This window comes from Poecile atricapillus, chromosome 4 (assembly GCF_030490865.1).
Source record: "Poecile atricapillus isolate bPoeAtr1 chromosome 4, bPoeAtr1.hap1, whole genome shotgun sequence".
Lineage (NCBI taxonomy): Eukaryota > Metazoa > Chordata > Aves > Passeriformes > Paridae > Poecile > Poecile atricapillus.
The window spans coordinates 54,904,557-54,926,816 of record NC_081252.1 but is presented as its reverse complement, the minus strand read 5'-3'; positions in this window follow the sequence as shown (position 1 = coordinate 54,926,816).

Sequence of the window (22,260 nt, the reverse complement as noted above, 5' to 3'; positions counted from 1 at the left end):
GTGAGAACTAGACAGATGGAAACCATGATCCACATCACAAAATTAATGAAGTTTGTACTATCTTTCTCTGTAGATCACTTATTCACAGAAAATCCAATCTGAAATACTTATTCAGCAATGTTTAGAGACAAATTTCATTAAACTAGTTAAAAAGTAACTTTATCTTCTATTTTTTTTCAAACAGTTAAAAAAATAGAGTCTTCATTCACAGTTATAGCTTTTGTTATCTATAGTGACTTCTTTTAGCAATATGGCCTCGTGGCACAGCAGACCAACAGCCTCCCAGATTACATTAGGAAAAATAATGCCAGCAGGTGTTCCTGCCAGAGAGGTGATCCTTCCCTCCACTCAGTATTGATGAGAGATACAAGAATAAGCTGAGAGAGCTGGAATTGCTTCATCTAGACAAGAGAAGGTTCAGGAGGATCTTCTCCATGTGTATAAATAACTGAGCAAGCTGTTCTACCTGATGTGACTTCAAAGAGGGAAGTTGGGAACATCGATATTAAGGGGGAACCCCAAACTCAACCATTGCATAGATGCCAACTTCCAAACACAGTTGTGAGTTAAAAATGTATTTGCGATTGCTTTATAATGTGGACTTGAAGGAAGTTTTTCTGTATATAGTGAGATGATAGTGGACATCACAGAATTCTTTGAATATAAATATTTCCCAAGAGATACAAAATATATTAATCGTATGTATGTACATATATATGTGTGTGTGTATGTGTACATTATTATAGACATGCACTTGGATGTGTTGAAAACAAAAGATTTGAAGTGTTATTTGTCACCAGACCTCCTGTGTACAAAACAAATGGGCAGTCAGATAATGTTAATATCATTAAGCTTCACATTCAAAAGAAAAGCAAATTAAATAACATATTTTTAAGGCAGAGCAGGTCACTAAGACACCACAGAAGAATTTTATTTTTTCCTTGCAAAGTTCAAGATCAACATCATAATTTACTTGCCTGACATCCCAATAGAGTTTTTGCTGGGGGAATTCTTCAAGATAATGCATGGTGTGAACTCTGAAGGAATGTCTGCTACACAGTTCTCTGCAATAGACCTTTGTATTCTGCAGAATAGTAGTAATCCATTAACATCAGTGGTATGCTGCATACATGCAGAGTTCTACACGCAAGAATGAAATACCAGACTAGTGCCATGAGATATGGCATCATTTTTTCTTATTTTACATCATTTAGAGGAGACCCTGTGTACTTTAAATGTAGCTTATATTTAATCTACTCTTCTGGAAAAAAAACAAAAAACAAAAAACAACAACATTTAGGATTTTTGGAGAAAAATTATCCAAATCTTATTCTAAAACACATTGGTGTAGGGAAGCTTTCTGTAAAGAAATACTGCTCAACTTCTGGGATTGCAGAATAATATAAACAACCCCAAATGCAGAAGTTCAGACTTCCTAAACATGGAAACTCTTGTTAAAAGTGGACTAAAATTCTTTATTTAGGCTTTCTCTCCATTTATAAGCTAATAGCAGATTAATCCTTTCTTTTGCACATATATGCTTTCTTTTATTTTATTGTTTATTGTCATTGTGCCCCACACTGGCCTGTTGAAATCTGCAAGATGGGACTGGACCAGGGTGGTGGTATGAAGTCATTTACAGATTCTACTTGAGCTTTGGATACCTACTTTGAAGACCAAGTAGATTGTAAGACATTTTTTTATTTAAAAAATTGTATAATTTATGTATCATCAGTGTATGGTTTTTATACACAATCATAGCCACTAATAAATTGCTAACAAATTAATAAAACTTAGATTTACATGGACAAAAAAAAAAAGGAATACTCTAGAATATTATTGAATGGATTTCAAAACCAATATTCACACAATTTTTGCTTGGTAAAAGCCCATCAGTCAAATTTCTAATACAGTTGGTACTTGCTAGAAGTTTATCCTATTATCTCCATTTTATGTGTTTACATGGGTGTCTAGCAGCAAAAAGCTGCATTTCAAACTGGCTTACACATTGGCATAGATAATTGTAAAAAAATATTTTTGGTCCCTTCAGGGTGAAAGCTGCAACTTAATAAGTTTTTGGTTTTATTGGTTTTCGGGTTTTTTAATGTATATGACAACAGGTCTTTGGGATTTGTAATTTAATATTCATTTAATAAAGTGTGTTGATACATATTTCCCAAAGATATTTGAATAACATTAAAAAAGTTGTTCCAACATCTCAGGTATATTGCATACATCTTGAAGCATTCCACTGATTATTTAAAATTGCCTGTGAAAGGAGATTTGGAAGAATTGTATTTAAGTAACATAAAAATTCTATCTCACACTCGAAAAATTAAAGATTGAGCTATTCTGCATGTATAACTTATGTTGTAGAATAGATCTTTTGTTATTTTTTTTTAATTATTCAAACCATGGATTAAGTATATGGCTTATATTTTAAATGGCTTTTACTGATTCATACCCAAACCCTTAAAGCTCTTCATACATTTATAATGCATATGAAGAAGATTAGAAAGAGTTTAGAGTTTAGGTCCATGGGCTTTGTTGTATTAAAAAGAGGAACATTTTATCTGTAGCAATATGGCAGTGTACAGCAGTATTAATTATCCCATTCTGCTTCAGTGAACCAAAAGGTATTGATCTATCTGGAAACAAACCACTGCTTCTCCTGCAGTTTCCCTCTGACAGAACTGTCCAGCATTCACATCATTTTTTTGTGGTGTTTTTTATTTATTTTTATTTTATATTTTTTATTTGTTTGTTTGGGTTTTATTTTTTTTTTAATTATCCATTTATCAAGGATCAGCCTGAAAACACATATAAAAAGCATACATACTTTGGTTTTTATCTGCACCACTGAATGAATACTTTAGGATTAATGTTTCCTTAATATGGGAGCTTGACTGTCAAGAGCAAGCTTACAGCATAGTACATTGTAGAAGAGGATTGAAGTATGCCTGCAGTGAAGTTGTTCAAAATCTCCATTAGAATCAAAAAAAGTTTAAGGTTTGTGACAAGGAAGCAATGTTTCCCTAGAGAAAGTAATGGACAGATGCAAAAAGCAGATTAAGTTTACTCAGGAAGAAGCACATTGAGAAAGCCATTTCCACCGAGTCATTGTGCATCCAAAAGCCACATGCCAGAACACAGAGCCAAACATCAGCTATGCAGAAAAGGGCCAGGAAAAATAATCTATAATTAGTTCCCAAACACAGAGTATATCATAGTTAACCACTTCTGAAATCAACTGACTCTTCCACACTATTGCAAAAGGATTTTTGGTGAAGATCTGAAACAAAAAAGACACAGACAGGTATAAAGAAAGATTCTGATTTGCGGTAGCAGCCTGTATCATGAAGGTTATCTCAAACTGTAACAGAAAGTGGGACTTTGTCCTTTTTATTTGTTGCCCTGGATGCACTCATCCCTGAGGGAAGCAGGAAGACATTCATGCCAAATTTGGAAGCAAAGCATGCTTGTGCATAAAACATGAGCCAAACAATTCAACAAGACGACAACCTTTTTGCCAGCTTTTTCAAGTCATGTTGGCAGGGTCAAGATCTGCAGAATGTAAGTTATTGTTTTTATTTTACTTTGATTTATTAATCTGTGAGTAGATTTAAAATATATTGGGTATTTTCTATGTTTCATGGCAACAATTTTACATTTAAAAAATGCAAGAGAGACTATTTTATTTGTGATAACAACATCATCATCTTTTTCTTATTTCTTCCCAATATAAGCTACAAAAATGTAGTTTTATTTTTTACGTATCTACTGCCTCTGTTCTAATGCACCTATCTAAGCTTTTTGTGCACAAGCTCTGAAATCATCACAGAACACAGATGGATGTATCAGTTAAAGAAATTTGCTCAAGAAGTAATTTTGGTGAGGTGTTGGGGAGCAATAGAGGAGATTAATACTTTATTTTTATGCTATGAGATAATTAATTTTTCTCATATGGAGATGTTGGTTTTCTTCTGCTTCCTGTAAATACTAATAATTTTAGCAACATCTATACAGTTAAAACCACCTTTCTTTATAAATAGAAAATATGTGTTTATTTATATACAGATACATGGGAGAAAGATATCTGATACTTCTATTAAACTGTATGGAAATCAGTATGATCACCATGTCTCTTATTCACCCAGGAAGCTTAATGATCTTGAAGTGTGCACCTTTAGCAGATAAGAGGGGAAAGAATGATCGTATTGCTGCTGTTGTTTTATGTGGCTGTTTCAATGCATGGCCTAGAGCTCATTTGTTAATGACCATGCAAATATGCAGCACATTTGTAAAGAATTAAATTATTTTTCCTCATGCATATTTATGTATGCTTGTGTATTTTGGATCTCATTAAAGCAGTTTACTAAAGATTCTGTAACAAGCATCCCACTTTCAGTGTTGTCCTGGAAATACATTTGGTAACAGCAAAATTCAGGAATATTCTTATACATCCCTGGCTTTAAACATCTAAAAAATCACTTTTATTTCCCATCACATACCTGGAATAACATCCTCAAAATCAGATTTGGAGTTAGGTGCATATCTGGATTCTTGTGCAGAGAGAACCAAGTTCCACCACTTCATAAAACTGAAGCTTCTTATTACAAAAACATAGATAAAGCATTGTGAGTTAATCCTTAGCTAAGCACCCACACTGCTGCTCACTCAGCCGCTGCAACCCCAGTGCGATGGGGAACAAAACAAGAGGAGTAATCACAAGAAAAGTTAAGACAAAAACAGATCAATAAGTGAAGGAAAGAGAAACAAATTTCAAGAGAAACAAAAGCAAGCATTCACCACTTCATGGAGATTGGTACCCTGCCAATCTGTGACAAAGGGTCACCTTGGAAGCCAAAACTCCTCTCTCCTTATTCTTCTGTCCATTCTTATTGCTGAGCATGACATTACAGGGTGTGGTATTTTCCTTCATCCAGCTGGAGGTCAGCTGTCCCAGCTGTGTGAGCTCCAAACTTCTTTCCCATCTCCAGTCAACTCTCAGTGGGGAAAGTAGGGTGCAGAAAATGACACATTAGTGTCATCAATACTGTTTAGCCATAAACACAAAGCACAGCACCATATGAGGCTGCTGTGAAGACAATGAACTCCACTCCAGCCACAACTAGTACATTGGAGTAACTGTCTGCATTTCACTTTTTAAAAAAATGTTTGACTGTAAAAAAACATTACCTGCATGCATTACTGTGTAAGAATTACTCATAAATACAATGATAAACAGCTTCTGTGGTAAAGTATTTTTACTTTCTCTGGTAAACTACTTCCTTTGAAAACAAGATTTTCTGAGCCTTCTGAACTTTTTTACAGTAAAACCACCATTTCCTTGACTTATTTTTCTCAGAAATAGGATAGAGGATAGAATAGGATAGTGGGTGGAACTTTTTGGGTTTTTTTATATCAAAATTACTCTGTAGTGAGTCTAAGCAGGTGCTGAAAAAACTGCAGTCAAATTGAAAACAAGAATGTAGGAGAAATTCTATTAAGAAATACTATATTCATGATATATAAACTAAATATGTAGTCCTTCCATGTCAGTTGTTTGAAGAGAGTAATATATTCTTATATATTAATATATTGCATACATATAGATATATGTATATTTATATCATATATATGTTAAGACATCACTGTCACTTTCAGTGGCATCATCCCATGCTTCTGCAGAATCTTCAGGTTAAGCTTGCAGTTCATATGTGCATATCTATTTGGGAACATTGTGTTAGGGTGATGTATAAAAGATGGTTTCCATGAACAGCCAAGGAACAAAAACTGTTGTTTTCCCACAGCATGCTCTAACAAGTAAATATAAACCCATGCAGAAAGGAATTTCTTAAGTATTCAATTTAAAAAAAAAATAAATAAAAGTAAGCACAGAAGGAACTGAACCTATCCTATACTGCAGGAAATACTAAGCCATTAGGACATAAATGCCAGTTGTTTCTTTTCACAGAAATTTTATAAAGTCAAGCATCTCATACAAAAGTTACAAGGAATTCAACAAGGGCAGGACAGTAACGAAGTGTGTGAAAAAGAAAGGATATTGTTGACACAGGAAAAATGGATGAACGATGGAGAAGAAACTTACAAAGATACCATCTGTTACTTTTTTTGCATAGGAAGCACTATTCTCAATAGTTATAGCTCCTTCTCTGGGAATGTAAAAAAGGGTTGCTTTTTGTTTTGGTTTGCTTTTTGGTTCTCAGCCTCCTGCCCCATTCTTCTTCTAAAGCCTTTTTAAAATAGGTTAAAAAATTAAAGTGAGATGACTACTCTGAATCCATCTCTGCTTCGCATCAATACATATTTATTTATTTATTTTTTAAGTTCCATGTTAACTTTTTAAATCAATCTGGATAAGGAACTTTTTCCATTATTACAATTCTTCAAATATATATTTAAGGCCTATTTCTGGGACATATAGAATTTATGAATAGCAGTCTGTGTCTATAACAATACAATATAAAATGAGGGAGCAACTGTAACTTACCTTCAGATTTAGAAAAGAAATAATAAAATTAATTCTGCTTTTATTCATATTTGCAATTTAATCTTTCTTAGTTATTAAATGCAGTATTAGTCAGTGTAGATAGGACACATAAAGGAAATTATGAAATGCAAGAAGTATCAAAGATGAAAAGTATTTTGATATTTAGGCCTATATTCATGTATGTGAATACAGAAGAATATTCTGGTTGTAGATAAAAATACCTATTTTGGTATCACAAAGGAAAGAAAAAGTGAAAAAAAAAAATGGGAGTCTTCAGAAAAGCTGAAGAAAAAAGAAAGGGAAGAGAAATTATATAAAGTAATAGATGAGAAGACTAAGATACAGTAAAATCACTCCTTAAGAAACAAGCAGCTTAAAAGCAGAGGATGCTAATGCAAACTGAGGAATGAAATGAGATACTAAATTTACATTGGATAATGTTTCAAACACTGAATAGTCCTACTGAAGATCACATGACTAGCTCAAAAATAAAGTGCTATGCAGCATGATCCACAGGGTAGTGATAAATGGCACATAAAAGGCAGCACAGAAAAATTTAGTGCATTTCAAAGGTCAGCTTTCAGCACCATTCTCTACAAAGCCCTTGCATAAATACAGAAACATCTGCAGAGCAAGCTGTGTGATTTCCAGCAGCCCTAGGAAGAAATTCACACAGACCTTACATTTTATTCACAAAATATTTAGGAACTAGGAATATCTACTAAAGCTGGTTATCTGACACTGTGTCACATAAAATCCAGAGTTATACCACACTGCAGTTGAAACTCTAATCCTTTTTCAAAAAGCTTTGTGAAAATTATAAACTCTTAAGACAAATTACCTTTTGAGTCCTCAAATATGTAGTCTTTCACATTAATTTTTGCAAAGATATTAACTGAAATTGTCTTTTACAAATTATGAACTAGAATGCCATTAGTGATGAGTTATTATGGTGTCTCAGCCACATGCTGATCAAAATATTTTCTTCTTTCCAAATCATCACCTGATTCAGAGCAGATATTTATATTATTTTTGTTATAATGTAATACTTTATTTCTTATACTAATAATATTTGCTTTCACTTATTTCTATATATTATTCTTGCATGTTTCTAGGATGCAGCACATTTTTGCATCAACAGATTCATCATCACATTTCTGCTTTTAATGCGAATGTCACAATAATGGAAAGATTAATTCTCCATAGACACAAAAATTTTGTGGTGAATTTTGCACCATACTTATTACTGCTCTTTGTTTCTCATTTGAAATTCATTTTGGAATTTTTTGATCAAAAACATACATAATCTTCTAAAAAATCATAATTCACTGAAGTTCACATAGTTATGCCATGTTTAGTTAAATGATGCTTTGTTACTACCGTTTTAAATAACTTCAAAAAAAGTATTTCTTCTACATTGCTTTGGGGACTGTCTTGTCACACTTTCAAACTCATTTTGAAGGTTTAAGTAATATTTTGAATTATTATAAAAGTTGGATGAGTGGTTAAATGTTTCACATTAGTCTTTAAATATTCTAAAAGTTTATTTTCTAATGAAGTGATGTTAAAACATAAAAATGAAGAAAAAATGTTAATGGAAATAGCTAAGCTCTCTTAAGTTACTGATAAATTCAAAATAAAAAAAATACTTCTAATTAATATTCAACTACTATTTAAGAAAAAAGCCAAATTATGGTACAGCATGTCTCTAAGGAGCAGCCTAGTTTCTTTGCATTATTGCAGATCTTTCACAAAAAGAAATGAACTCAGCCTTTGTTGTTAACTTAGACAACTTCTTCCCTCAATCTATTTAAATAACAGTAATATGCACAAAGAGAAAGGTAATTAAGATAAACCACCCTAAAGTTAACACCATCTAGATGCTGAAAACTTTCGATTGCCTTTGAAACAAACAATTTAATTTATCAGATCCTTTAGAACCTCTCTAATTAAAAAACTCTCATCAAATCTTACATATTCCCATTAATACTCATAGTAGCAAAGTAAATATCACAGATTCACAGAAGGAATCAGGTTGAAAGAGATCACAGTGGGACATCTAGTCCAGGCTCCCTGCTCAAGCAGGGTCATCCCAGAGCACATGGCACAGGATTCTGTCCAGATGGTTCCTGAATATCTCCAGTGAGGGAGACTCCTCAACCTCTCTGGGCAACCTGTTCCAGTGATTGGTCATCTGCACATTTAGGTAGCACTTCACTTTCTGCCTGTTGCCTCTTTCCCTACTGCTTTGGCTCCACTGAGCAGAGTCTGGCTCTATCCTCTTGACACCTTCCCTTCAGACACTGATAGACGTTAATAAAGCTCTCTCTCTGTCATACCTTCCTGAGACTGAGCAGGCCCAATTTTAATCTTTAAGGTTGTATTTTTCTTTTGAAATGCCTCGTTATATTTTTTCCATTTCAACTCAGTTGGAAACATGGTTCAAAAACTACTGCAAAACTGAAGTATTGAATTGCTCTTTATAATAACAGATATGATAAAAGTGCCAAAATCAGAAATGCACAACATTTTTCGATAGTCTAACATTCAGTGTCAGGGTGATTGTGTTTTGTCTGACAGAAAGAAAGACAGCTCAGATCTCATGCAAGTTTCACTCTCCCAAATATTCCATGCTGAGCATCACTTCATTCAATGCAAGCACTGTTTCCTTAGATCAGTATTACTCCTCTTGTTGACTTCTTGCTTCAGTTTAGGCCTGTTGTGTTTCACCCTGACAACTTTTACCACTGTGAAGTGCCTTGCCTGAACTTGCTGTAGTTCATAAGAATTTTTCATCTGTCAGAGGACCCAAAATAGATCCATGTCACTAGATGAAGTTTTACTGAAGGCAAGAAACATTCATTTCTCTGGACCTCCTACATGTGCTCCTGTTATTACTCATCAGGAGGTTTTTGGCCTGCTTTGCTGCCAGGACAAGATGCTGTGTTATGCCCAGCTTGTCATCTACTGGCAACCCTAGCTTCTTCTCAGCAGAGATGCTCCCCTGCCAGTCAGGGGTCAGTCTGTGTCAATATTAGAGATGTTTCAGTGCTGTGACCACATACAGACCTCTAGTTCTTCCTGTTTGTTTCCCAGGTGTGAGTGGCTGGAGAAAATGATTCCTGGCTCAAAACAATAGAAGTGAGAGTGAGGGGTGGTGAGGGAAGGCAGTGCAAGTTCTGTGAAAAGTGGGATGTTCCTACACCCCAAACCCTGGAGCCTCCAGTCCAGCCCAGAATGGCTGTCAGTCGCTGGCACACCTGAAGCCTCACCTGGAGGAGACGGGGACACCACAGCAGAGAAAAGCAGTTGCACAAAGACACACATGGTCATAGCCCACTCTTTTGGATTTTATAGCGCTGAGAACATGCTGGATTTCAAACAGTAAATAATAATTTTTGTCTGTACCTGCTGTGGTCAGGGCCAGGAGCCCTGCCCTGTGCCATACCACTGCCATGGTTGAGCACACTGCCTTCATCAGGGTTTCCAGCACTCTCCAGGCACCTGTTCTCCAGCCCTGCACCCATCTAACTTGCTCCCTACCACCAGCTCCCTACCACTATCAGGCATCAGCTGGAAGTAAAAGTTTGAAGCACCCTATTTTTCAGGAGTAGCTGAAAGTTGTCATTCAAAACTAGAATTTTTGAGAAGTAAAACCTGTGATATCTTCCCTTCTGCAGCAGCAGCAGGCATCCCCCCTTACCCTCAGTTTTCCTAGAAGGGCTATTCCCCATCTGCCTTGCCCTTGTGCACGTTGCCTTGCTATGTGATTCTTTTTTCTAGGTGAAATTTTTCTTTTGCCCAGGTTTTAGGGTCTAAATACAGACTCTCTGATCTTTGCTTCTTTTTACTTGAAAGGAAACCTACTGGGTGACAAAAACATTCACTGTAAAACAGAGTACTGTCCATTTGCCGTTCACATAGCCCCAGCAGGATTTTCACCACCAGAAATCTCACTGCACATTGTTTTTATGTCGCTTTCACTGCAAACTAATATTTCTTATGAAAATAAATGCCTTTTTCTAATTGAAATAAGAAGTATGCATAAAAAAATACAATTACACCAATTCTGTAGAAAATGAACACTTAAAAGACAGTGAAAAATGAAACTTAAGTTACATAGCAGTTTTACCAAGGGAGAAACAAAGTTTTTCCAAAGGAAAAAAGGAGGTTCATATGAAAACATTGCAACAGCACAACGCTTGGAGACTTTCACCAAAGAATCCTTAAACCTGTCCAGTTCCATCTGTTTCATTTTGTAGCAAAATCTGAAACAGACTGAAGGGATGTGTGGGAATCAGGAAGGAGGCCTCAATGAAGCATAAATTGCAAATTCCTTTTTAAGTAGGAAGATCTGATTCCATTACGTAATAGCACAGTTTTACGTACCATCAGTGACCTGAAATGTGAGGTAGTACTTCATTCTGGGAAATGCACTTCACAGAAATGTGTGCAATTACAGGCAAGCAAAAAGCATCATCAACAACCATTAAAACTGGGCAAAACAAAGGGTCTCAATGGAAAAATAGAACACCAGAATGGACTTAAAACAGTAAGAAACCACTGAAGAACACATATGTCTAATCAGTCTGAAAAATAAATGAAGGTTAATGAAGATACAAATTTGCCTTATCCCACTAGGAAAAAAAATGAAAATTAGCTATTTTCATAAGCTATTGTCATAAGAAGTAATCCTTGAAGTATTATAGCAGAGACAAAAAATACTAATTAAGTCCAGAGAAAAGTGATTGTAGAGAGATTTAAACCAAAATTAAATACCTAAGCTAAGAATCTGTCAGCCAATGCACTGTCAGAGGTATTCAGAAATACTTTGATAAAATCATACATATTCTTTAAGATGGATGAATTCGAGACTTTGGTCTGGAAACTGTGTTAATCACACTAGGAAGCTTTGATTTCTGAAAAATTCAACACAGATACTGAGAAAATAAGATCCTAAAGAAATAATTTATATTGTTGGGATGAGACTGTGATATGAAAGTGGTACAGAGATCTCAGAAAATTCAGAAAAATAAAGAAAAAAAAATGTGTGTTCACATTTCTTTTCAGTAATGACTTATGTAGGCCTGATTTGAAAAGAAATGCATTAAATATATCAGGTAATAGATCCCACATCTGAAGACAGTTTGGAGCCTAAAAAAATTATTAGGATGAAAGTTAAATTAAAGTCAAGGAAGTTTCCTTTCAACTAATTTAAGGTCATGCTCCAAAGTGATCTGCAGGGGGTAAAAATATGTAAAGTTTCATTAAACTGAATTCAGGAGCTTGTTAATAAAATAATATTACATGGTATAAGGGTCAAAAAATACACATTTTGACACAAAAAAGGGACTAAAAGTAAAATAATACATTGCAGTAAACTATTCTCTTTCAAGTGTATTCCTCAGGAAATAGTTTTAGGATATCATGTTGCTACACCACTTTTCAGAACAAATATTTACTTAAATCTAGTGGAAAAAGTACCCTTTACTGTCAGAAAGTATTGAAGTTGTTGTGTGTATATATGAAACATTTGAGAAATAATCATCTTGGTAAACACTTTTCTTACAAAATCTCAGTGGAACTAATATTCAGTAGTAAATTTACTACAATTAACTTTTCTATGACTATTAAACCAAACACTTATTTTCAGCCATTCTGTGATGTTTTAGTGACAAAGCCAGAAGAGCTTAGTCATGAGTACCCACTATGAATTTTATACCTTATTCTCTTTTTAATTTATGGTCTTTTAATAATGACTCATGTAGAAAAGCTCATGGTCCATTTATTATATGGAATACTTCATTAAAGATCAAGAATAAATGTCATAAAAACTAATTTAAAAATACAGTAAGAGCAGCAAAGAGAGAAGCTGGAATTACAGTTATACTTTTCAGTGTTCTCGATATAAGTAAACAGGTTTTCAAAGCAGTTTATGTCCAATGTCTTGAAGCAAAATTTTATGAGAAACCAAGCTTTCTAAAGAGCACATAACACTGAGAATACATTTATTTCAGAAGACTATGGAATCATAATACTAGTTACCTTCTAAGAAGACTTTAATTTAATGTTCTTGATTCAAATTACTGTTAAGTAATAAAAGTGTTTTCAACATTGTACTGAAATGTGTGCGCAGCTCAGTTGAACTCAAAAGCTTCACAGAGGTTCGTAAGTTTGTAAATCAAAATGTTGAGAAACAGATATTTAAGTGGATTTGATTTTAATTTAGACTCAAAGGAAAAATTTCAGTTTAGGTCAGCACAAAATCAAAGATAGAAGCCATAAAGGTCTGGAATCATTTTTATTCATGATATTTAATATAGCTAAATCAGTGAAACAAAATAATAATATGTGTACCTTCAAAAACAACAGCTATTTTCTTGTGAGAGACTCTTACAAGATAATGGCTAAGTCACTCTTTCATGAAGTTACACTTACCCATTCAAACAGAAATGGAATATAGGCCTATTGAGATTAAATCTAGATTAAAGTTATTTCTCTCTTCTTTTTCAAAATACATATTTTCTAATGTCTATAAACAAGAAGAAAAAAAATTCTTATTATGCAAATGAGGGAAAAGGTTCATATATTTAATTATCTAAATTCAGTGCTTATCTAAATTTGGTATCTTTCTCTGTGTTTTGTTAAAATACCCTTTGGATAGAAAAGAAAAAATGACAGTACACTTTAAAGCTGTTTTCTCCATAGTTGGACTATCAGATACCTAATGCAGCTGTTTTTAATAGGTTTTAATCTTACTATAGGAGAAAAAGTGTCTAAAAAGAGATACTAGCAAACTATATTCCTGTAACAGCTCATTCTGCTACATGTCAGAGAATTAAAGTATGCAAATTAAAAAGTAATCAAAATTGTATTGCAAGTAGAAATCAGGTTCCAAAACTAGAAGAAATGTACCAAAAACAAAAGCTGAAAATTAGAGAACAATAAGACAAAGCAAATAAAAAGTTTTGTCATCACTGTACTTTTATCAGCATGTCAGAACTGAGTGTTTAAAATAGCAGTTAAAAAAAAAAGTAAAAAGCCATGATTTATGTAATTGCTGCATGGTTGTTAAAGACTTTTTTTTTTAAAACCTTCATGTTGTTAAAAATTGGGAAAGTGCCTTTGGGCTGATTCATATATAAGTATGTAATAGATGGAATTGTGGTATTTCCCTACCACAAGTGTTCCCAAATTCATATCCTATGTTGGAAAATGTTGACACAGGCATGATTTACCACTCTCTTTATTATATTTATAGATTAAAGCATACAGAACCTACTCTGTGTTGGTCTTCCAGTATTTCTTTTACTGATACCTGATGGAAATTCAGTCGTGATCACATATCAGCTGCAGGATTTACTCTAAAGCATAACATGGCAGTTGAAATCTAGAAATAAAGACTAGATATATAAGGCTGCGCAGTGTATTTCCTAATAACTGGGTAGGAACACTGGACTCTTTCAATCCTATCTGGATTCTATCAATGTTTCTCAGTACTTCATAGTCATGGGGTTTTTTTTAATAAAGTTACCAAAGTGGCTCAGTGCTAATACATGTGGGATATCTGACCTTCAAACTCTGGCCTGTTTTTAAATACATAACACATCTATAAACAGAGAAAATGTATTATAAATTATATTAAGTGCATAATCTTGTAATGTTTTCATTATAGTGGTATGAAAATGCTCAGTATATTCCAATAGGACCAAGAATTTACTTTTATGTGTAAACATTAATTCCTCTTGCAGATATTGGCACATAATAGCTTTATTCAGCATATCTAGGAACTACTGAAAGAATTTCGTCTTACAAAGAATATATTCACATCCTTAATATCCACCTGATGTTCAAGCACCTACTTAATTCAGATAGGTTAACTTTAAAGATAGCTAAGTGCTGGAATTACAATATGCCATCAAATAATTTTGTAAAAGCACTAAATATGTGATTCTTATTTTTCATGTCTTTCACCATTTGTGTTTCTAGAAAACAGGAAATTATTTTATACTCTGATATGTACAATTGATTGTTTTCCCTGTTTAATTTTGCATATATCCAGCTGTTTGTGTCCATTCATTCAGTGAGTACTGTACTAGAGGCACTTGATCAAGGAATAAACTTTTGTTGTCAAAGTGACAGACAAGGAACTACCATCTACACATTATGTACTGCCAGATATCCAGCACATATATATTTACAGCACCATAGTTATACTGTGTGCACATATTAACAGTTGGAAAAATAGTTCAAATAATTGCAATGTATGGACTATTTTGCAAAGTATTTGCATCATAATTATCTTGTTGTCTTCTTTTCTAAAAATCTAATATTATAACTCATCATTAAGCTGAAAAATTCTTACTTTCTCATTATATTTCTATATTTAAAAATGTCTAAAACAGGCATTTTTTATTATCCATTCTTATACCTGTATACAATTAAAAATAGGAATTTTCATCCTAATTCCACCCTTGAAGTGATAACTGCCATTTGAGTTCAAATATATATTTCACAAAAACATCAAAAGGGACTTCTTACATTCTCATTCTCCAAAAGTAAGAGAAGTTCTGGAAGGTGCCTCTAAGGAAAAAAAATACTCTTTCTTCTTTTTTGTACAGTTTAACCCTCTTAAATAAATCCTCTGATGGTGACTTACTTTTATTCATGTTAAAATAAATCTAGTGTCACTTCAATTAAGTTGAACTGAATTAAACTAAATTTTTTAACGGATAAAAAATAGGTTTTCACTTCTAGCATATCTAAAATAACAGTAGGTCTTTTCTGTCTATTGAAGGTTTTCAATGAAATTATGTTTAAAACAGGTAGTCTCCATCAGCTTTACTGTAGTTGTTAACCTAACTGAATTCAGTGTGGGATTAAACATCAAGTGAAAATCAAGGATGTGAATACATGCTTTGTAGGATGAAATTGAAATGGGGAGTGATTAAGTTCCCATGTGATTAAGCACTTTTTTCTTAAAAACAAGCAGGAAGTGTCAATAAGCCCATCCATGCAGAATTATCCAATTATGCCAAACCTGAAACTTCTAATTCTCACCTTACAGTAAGGTCACTTCATTTGACAAAACTACAGATTTCAGAGGACCAAAGCCTTTTCTTTTTCATGTTTAACATATATGACCTTTTCACAAGACTCTACAGAGACATCACTATAACTCCCTAAAAGTTTTTATGACTCCTAAGGGCACAAGGCTGACTGGTAGATCCTAAAATCTGAAATATTACAATTATAAATACATTTAAAACACCTTAATTAAAAATATAAATTTATTTTTGTGGAAGAAATAGATTATTTGAGCAATGTCATCATTTTTCATACAGCAGATACTTAAGAAATAATTTGGAGTGATAGACAGCAGTTATATTGTATATTGCTCCTTCTTTGCAGTAAGACAGAAGAACCTCAGAAATAAAATTCCTGAAATATAGCACAGTACTTGTCATTGTATCCATCAGAAGAAAATTAATTCCCTAGAGGAGTCTGCCAAGCTTCTTAACAAAAATATCCATACAATTTATGCTTCAATCACGGCCAAATGCTTTCAGATACATGAAGACTAACTGGAACATCAGCAGCCTCTCCAGTGGGCTATTCCAATTTCATTACTTTTATGCCAGTAGATGACAGGTGGTTGTTGAAATTGATCTCTTTTATAAGGTTCATAACATACTCTTCAAATTGCTGTGCATCTTCAGATTTTCTTTTTTTCTCAAAGGTCTTAAGAAAGGTTAATAACATCAACAATATAGTCTTGGTTAAAGTAGCACTACTTAAAAGAATAGCTTTCACTAAGTTATGGTTTCGGTCTTATATTATCGACTGGCAAGGTCAGATTCTGTCATCCTTACTTTTCTGCTTATTTACCTACATGAGAAGTGATTCCAATTATTTTTAGAAACAACTCAAAAAACAAGATAAACCTTAGCTGAAAATAAGCCTGGCAAAACTCTGAACAGCTGCATATCTAAATGGTCAGAACTTCTCCAGAACTGCCTAGTGCTATCCTTGGACTGGTGCTGGTCCTTCAATTTCAGCTAATGATTCAGTCCTTCAGCTAATAGACTTTAAATCTAATAGGGATTTTTCTACACCATAGCTGCAGTCACTACAAAAGTATTTCAAGCATTTTGAAGTTCTTTGAAAATACACATGCATATAATTTAAAGTGAAACCTGTTGGTTTATAAAACCTTGCTTAATATCTTCATAGGTAGAGAGAATGGAATCTTTTAAACTGCAATAAAGTTTCTGAAGAGCAGAATTCCCATCAATACTATCTGGAAGAAAGCTAGTAGCCAAATCTATTTAGAAGTCTTAAAGCAGCTTCAAACATTGCCAAATTTTAGCATTTGTGCTGGATTTTTTCATGACTGGTGATGGCCTAGCAATGTGTGCTTTGGGCAAGCTTCAGCAGAAATTTTTCAACTATCTTTGACATGTGAGTTGAGGAAAAATGCTTCATTTGGTCAATGTAATAAAGTGGGAAAACTTTTTCTTGTGAAACGTCAATGCCTCCAGTCTTTGGGGCAGAAGCTGACATTTGAAATGGTAGCTTCTATATTATCTATCTTTCTTCTTTTGTTTTCATGAACATGACCAAACTGTGGCCAAATTACAGGAACCCAAACCACTAAGACTGCACAGTCATGAGTTATTTCATTGGATATTTCTACTGTGGTGCCTACATAATCATTTAACTTGTCCGAGCTTCTCACAGGTCACGGCACTTACTAAGATGTTATTTACTAAACAGTGCCTCTACTTTTTCAAAAAGACATAGGACATGCTCCGGCTCAAAACTGAAAATACTAAAAATCTGAATTTGTTTATGAGAACTTTAAATGCCCTGGTTTGAAAAAAGGCACAAGGTCTGAGTCTGACACCTAATTAACTTCTGTTCTTAATGATGCCAAAGAAATTTTATAGTGATACAGAGGAGTCAGACAGACATGAAGACAAAATTTTGCAGTGCATCAGTTAAGAGAGAATGTGAGAATGAGAAACAAGGTCTGTTAAAGCAAGAAGATAGGATTAGGGAAACAAAGGGGGACAAGAAAAATCAATTATGGTCTTCTGAGACAAAGAACACAAGCTAAGAAAAGCACTAAGTCCATACATAGATCAGCACAAGATGTATTCTAAGAATGGCTGGAAAAAGGGAGAGGAACTGTGAATACACTAAAAACATATTTATGATAACATCTGAATTTTCAACTAAGATGTAGAAAGTAGTGTTATGTTAGTTCATATAACATTTAGGGATCTGGACACTTGTTTTTTAAGCCACAAATTTATATTTATCATTCTATTATCATTCTATTTTTATTTTATTTTATTTTATTTTATTTTATTTTATTTTATTTTATTTTATTTTATTTTATTTTATTTTATTTTATTTTATTTTATTTTATTTTATTTTATTTTATTTTATTTTATTTTATTTTACTGTATGTATTTTATTTTATTTTATTTTATTTTATTGGGAAATTAAAGTGTCCCTTTACCATGAGGTTATCAGATATGTAAGTGATTTCCAATCACACCAGCTTGGAAGAAGTTAATACAGACTTGCTGCCTTCATGGTTCCATCCTCTATTTTAGAGATCATGAAGTTATCCTTTGGCTAACTGCAGAATATCTTTGATGTTTTGCAGTTTCCTGTGTTTGTTACCCAACAGATGTCCAGTTCATTGTAGTCACCCTTGAGCAAATTATCTTGTTGTCCTTAGTTTTAATACTTGCCCAGTAGTGTTTTTGTTTGTTTTCCTGTTGGTCTCTTCAGTCCTCAGGGCCTGCAGCAGATGCTTATTATAGTTTCTCTTTTGTCTTCATTATTATTCTGTCTGTATGTGAAATATTTTGCTGACATTTCACACTTTTGAAACTTTTGTAGAATTGTGGATTAAAAACATTAGGAAAAGAGATCTGGGAAAAAGTGGTCATTAACATCTACACAGCTAGTGGAGCTTAGAAAAGACACACAAAGTGCCCTGAAGAGAAAGAATGTACTATTTCCTTCAGCTCAGAAGGCATCACTGGCACACTTTCCTCACCAGCCACTTTCTCTTTATTGTGGAAAAATAGACTATTATTTGAAGTTTATTTTATACCTGTTTCTCTTGCGTTTATTCTTATCAACTACTAAACTACAGTAGCATGCCCATAACTGACTATTTATCTATGGGAATGGGTATCTGTGAAACCACACCTGCGGCTCAGTAAATGGAAATGTCTCATTAATAATACTCTTGAGTTTACCAAAACTCACCTGCAGTTTGAATAACTATAATGATAGGATGGCAGGGATAAGATTTTCCTTGCTGGGTCATCTTTGGTCCTTGGAAATGAATTTTCCCTAATCTAGTTCCTGAGAAAGTACAGCTGTATCCTCTCTTCCTCCCTGTTTTTTATGGGCATCCCCAACCCAAAACTAATGCAGAGTTACTGCAGTCTCCTAGGTTTTATCTGGGGAAGCACAGATCGACCTTTAGGTATACAGATCTGTAGGTATACAGAGTATGAATACAATATTCTTGTGTAGGTCTTCTGGCACTCTTAAACCCAAATCTAAGCAGGGATTTGCTGAGCAATGTAATGATGCTGAGCACAAATATTAAACTAAATACTTTTGTTCGTTTCTCAGTCCACACATCCCTTGATCAAAGATATGAAGACAATATTCTAAATCTTACAATTAAGTGAGACTACAGGTTGATAAGTTTTTAATTTCTTCCTAAATCAAGTAACCTTAGTCATCATACAAAGATTAACTTGTACTACAAACATAAAAAGTGCTAAGTGCTTTCAGTCTTTCAGTGAAGATCTGTAGTATAAAATGCACAAATTCAAAGTGCAATCCTCATTTCAGTATTGTATATCTAGACTTCAGAATACCTTAGACATTTCATAATATTGCAGAAGAGTGTAATATATTCTTTACACATCCAAGTAGTCATGCTGGTCAGAAGAGATGTGGTCATTATCTTGAGTATATTTAATTTTTCTTAACTTCTCAAAACTGCTTCTCTTCAAAGAAGGAAGGCATGCCTGATAAAACTATTTAGTATTCTGCTTTATGTTTAGAGGGGACATAGGTGAAGTATTGAGAACAATCCTTAGTCCATCATGTTGATGTACTCTTGAGAAACTAAAAGCTATTTACACCACCAGCCTCTTCTCAGTATTTTGTCTTATTTTTAAATTTTTTTAAGAGGAAACTGCACCTTCAGGAATGATGCAAGAACTTTGGTTAAAGCAAATTTGACACAGCACAACAGAACAAGGTCCAGAGGTTGCCAAAAAAGCATCCAGCTGAACTGGCAAAATCACCCAGCAGTGTATGATATTACCATGACCAGATAGCCAAGTTTTTTCAACATTAGTATTTTACGCACAAAAATTCTGGTTGCTCCTGCACCCACAGCTTATATATGTTTATGCAAACCACAGAGCGTTCAATAACATCTAGGCTTTTCAGTACATAGCTCAGCTATGAGAACATGGCTTTGATTCCTGAATCACTAACGGGGGATTTATATCATATAACTTTAGCTATTTAAAATTAAGACCTTTCATTCAGAGACACACAACATCAGCAGGAGGGAGATAGGCATGTCACAATGTAAATTAATTCCATTTATCAATCTTTTTCAGTATGGGTGATTACATAGCTGCCTGTTTCTCTTGACTTGTCACTAGATGACAATTTACTCTAGTCATCTACCTTCTAAATGGCTGGTTAGGATAAATGCATCATCCCACCATTGTAAGATTTCATAAACCCTACTGAAAAACTAAAGTGTAACACGCAGACTGTATATACTGGGAAATAGTTATGCATGGTGCTATCTACACTTATTTTTTTTCTTAAACTAGGCTTTTTAAATGGTATCTCTTTTTACTCTCCTAGGAAAAACTATGCAAAGAAACTACGGTAAATACTGGTTTTGATGAACAAGCTTTTCCACTACAAAGACAAAAAATGTAGGACCATATTTCACTCCTTGAAAAGGTTAGCAAACTATTTCGTAAAGTGGTTTCCTTGGGGCTCTCCAAAACAACTGGGCCACTTCTATGCAGAAACAATGCACAGAAGATATAAGGAGACTGGAATCTTTTGAACCAGCAGCTGTGCTACCTGCGGCTCTCCATAACAAGCAGACCAATTCCATGTGGAAACAGAATGAGCACAAGATATAAAAAGATCAAAATTGTTTGAACCAGCAGCTGTGCTACCTGCAGCAGTTAATCTTTTCTGGCAATCTGTTAGAGACACACATTCCTCAGGCTAAGAGGACTAAGAGGCTTTTGCTGACTGCTGTTCCTCTGAGAGAAGCTAAGTCCAATTCTCCCTTCGTATTACTGGAACAGTTAAATAGTGAACTCATATATGTATTAGGGGGAAAAAAGTCACTTTCATTTCCCTTCTTGGAAAGGACATTTTTGATCAGTTGCTTTGAATAAGCAACTTTGAACTGGCAGCTCATTTCTTAAATCAGTTTTACTTAAACTAAATGGTAAAATCTTTTACTATGAAGAAGCTAAAATCATGTAAGTTGAAATGTATTTAATAATAGTCAGGCATGGGAAAAAGAGTATGGACCCAATATCTGCAGTGAAGACAAAATATATTTTTGTACTATTGCATATAAATTAAACCCTAAGTTTATCTGCCCTTTAAAATACTGTGATGTTCTTGGGCTTTTTAGATTTTTCTTTTTTTCTTTTTTATTCTGTTAAGCACTGTCTCTCTTTTACTCTCTTTGGATAAATAATTTAAATAAAATAGCTTTATGGCACTACAATACTTGACTTCTTTTTTTCTAACACTTATTTCTCCATATATTCCCTATCACAGTTTAAGAGGCATCTTTTGCATTATGGATAATGATCTAATTCCTCGGAATAGTTTCCATGTCTAGCTTTGCTTTTTCACAGTTACTCAATTTTGTCAATTATTTTGTTGGTTAGAAGAGGAATATTTTATATTTGATTTGCATTTCAGACATCATTTTCTCAGTCACAGAACAAAGCAGCTGTCTGGCCACATTTCTTTCAAAAACTTTTGAGAAATAGTACATAGACCACTTCTCCATAATGTTAAAACTAATAAATAAATAAATAAATAGATGAATAAATAAATAAATAGATAAATAAATAAATAAATAGATTTTGCATTTGTATTATCCAAACACAGACAAAAAACTCCAGCTCCAGGGCTTTGGGAGCAAGCATAGAGTTACTTAACCTTATGATACATTTCTAGGCATTCAATCTTCAGTCAGCTCTCAACAGCTCTGGGAAGCTCTGCTGCTTGCTTTCCTTTTATGTTCCTCCCAAAAGAAGGGAAGTAAATGAGTCACAAAATAGTATAACAGTAAGTAATGCACTTTTGTGTGTGCCAATTTAACATCCTGCCTGTATTTTCTACCTACCTTTATGCCTGATTCTGAACGACAGTAAGAATGTAGAGATGTCTGCAGGCATCAGGGAGCCCATGTATCCTGTAAGATGTATCTTCAACTGCCTTAGCAGGTTTCCTGTAGTATGGGCTGGCAGGAAGGCAAAAACAAAGATAATTTTTTTTGTTTTTCATACATGATATTTCAAAGTACATGAAAGCTGTCCTGAGAAGGTAATGCTCAGGAAAAATGAAAAGGAACAGCATATCCTATTCTAATAATTCTATTATTATGGCATATTGATTTATTTTCAAGTTTAAAA